The sequence below is a fragment of the Nematolebias whitei genome, chromosome 2, assembly GCF_014905685.2.
Source record: "Nematolebias whitei isolate Nwh7 chromosome 2, NemWhi1, whole genome shotgun sequence".
Lineage (NCBI taxonomy): Eukaryota > Metazoa > Chordata > Actinopteri > Cyprinodontiformes > Rivulidae > Nematolebias > Nematolebias whitei.
Window position 1 is genome coordinate 29,427,126 of NC_056499.1, and position 1,221 is coordinate 29,428,346.

The window sequence follows — 1,221 nt, forward strand, 5'->3', positions numbered from 1 at the left end:
CACAGTGAAGATGGAGGGGAGAGGTACAAAATAAAAGCACTTCCTGTGAGCGCGCGCCGCGTTCCGATAAACGACAGCTGGGTTGAAGTGGAAGAAAAGACCGGAGTTAAATAAATTAAGTTCTTCAAAAATGTATAATATGCCCCTATTAATAGCGTTTAAATATATAAATTACTGTCGTCAAACGATAGATAAATGGATGCGTTGTAGTTTCAAAATAAAGCTCACAATTTCCGGTAACCTTTGACCCTTGCTAAAAAACGCTCGTGATGGGAACGTCACATCTGCTGCATCGTCATGTATTTAGTGCATTTAATCTAACCATTAATGCAAGTTTTAATAAATTAATTTAAAAATCAATACAACAAAGGTGATAAGTATGTAGGCATTATTTGCACAAAAATAAAAGTGGTGGGATTAGGCCTGTTGCAATAAATCAATTAATCGCGTGATAAATGAAAATTATCAACCTCATTTTCATTTATCGGTTTTATTATTTCTTCGTGTCTCTCTCTTTCTACTGAAGACACTGGATGACAAAAAGCTCAACTCCGGTGTTCTTCATCGACCCCTCCCTTTCTCTTTAAAATCTTTTTTAACCGTCCAAAATCGTGTTTTTGGATTGTTAAAAGCAGCTAAGCAGAGAAGCTAAGCTAACAGGCCAACCTCGGGGAAAAAAACTGTTTTGTCAAAGCTCCAAAATTCATGGTTGAATTTTGTCCGCCATTTTGAGAACCGAAAAATAAGAACGAGAGACAGCCCATGTCACGTCAAGGGGCCTCCCTCCCATTTTTCTTAAAGAGTCACGCTGCTCGCTCCCTCACTATCCATCCTTTGGTTCAAAGAGACTTATACTGCCGTCCGGTGGTCAGAAAAGGTACAACACACAAAAATTAACCAACATTTCTTCTCCAATTTGACAATTACTAATTATTGTCAAATTTCAAACAATATTATCGTTTATCGCAATAATTTCTGAGACAATTAATCGGCCAGCAAAGTTTGTTATCGTGACAGGCCTAGGTGTGATCATTTAAAGCTGCAGCTAAGGTTAATTTGAGTTGAACATTACAGCAAAATCTAGTGGTGGTTAGAGCTCCAAATAGTAATGTTAGGCTATATATATAATAATAATAATAATAATGTCATCACAATGTCAGCACTGTATGTTTCCATATATATATATATATATATATATATATATATATATATATATATATA